The 835-nt window shown below is 54.9% G+C and overlaps 1 non-coding gene across 1 annotated transcript; it reads right to left on the reverse strand.

Annotated features, from left to right (window-relative positions):
• Positions 1-497: 497 nt before the first annotated feature.
• LOC120246579 lies at positions 498-600 on the reverse strand. The gene has a single exon (XR_005532079.1). It is a non-coding gene; the product is annotated as a small nucleolar RNA U13 (small nucleolar RNA).
• Between the last annotated feature and the right edge of the window lie 235 nt (positions 601-835).

The raw sequence follows: 835 nt of genomic DNA on the forward strand, positions 1-835 counted from the left end.
TTTCTTTCTTTCTTTCTTTCCTCTTTTTTAAAAATTTTTAATGTTTAGGGGCACCTGGGTGGCTTAGTCGGTTGAGCGTCCGACTTTCGCTTAGGTCATGATCTCACGGTTCGTGGGTTCGAGCCCCGCGTCGGGCTCTGTGCTGACTGCCAGCTCAGAGCCTGGAGCCAATTTCAGAGTCTGTGTCTCCCTCTCTCTCTCTGACCCTCCCCTGCTCACGCTGTCTCTCTCTCTCTCCTAGAAATAAAAAAAAAAAAATTAAAAAAAAAATTTAATGTTTATATATTTTTGAGAGACAGAAACAGAGCGTGAGCGGGGGAGGGTCAGAGAGAGGGAGACACAGAACCCAAAGCAGGTTCCAGGCTCTGAGCTGTCAGCACAGAGCCCGACGCAGGTTTCAAATCCACCAACAGTGAGATCATGACCGGAGCCGAAGCTGGACGCCTAACCGACTGAGTCTCCCAGGGGCCCTTGATTCTTTTTGTTTTGTTTTCCCACGCCAACGGGTCACGTAGTAAGGTCGTAACAAGGTGTGGGGGAGGCACGGGTCCCACAATGGCGTGAACGCCCAGTCATCATGCTCACGAACTACAGAAAGATCCCGGAGCCCGATCCTAAGTGTGAGGGTGACCGATCCTGCCGAGGACGGCCCGGGGTCAGCCCGGGGATGGAGAGGAGCCAGCCCAGCACCGGCGCACTGGGAGACGTGCCCCAAAGCCCATGCCACTGGGGGCCTCCGCCTGTGACCTGGTTAGGAAACAGGGTCTTTGCAGGCGTGGTCACGGTCACAGTGAGGACTGAAGTGAGGCGTCCTGGACGCGGGCAGGCCCTCCAT

Source organism: Hyaena hyaena, unplaced genomic scaffold, assembly GCF_003009895.1.
Source record: "Hyaena hyaena isolate Hyena2069 unplaced genomic scaffold, ASM300989v1 scaffold_474, whole genome shotgun sequence".
In the NCBI taxonomy this organism is placed as follows: Eukaryota; Metazoa; Chordata; class Mammalia; order Carnivora; family Hyaenidae; genus Hyaena; species Hyaena hyaena.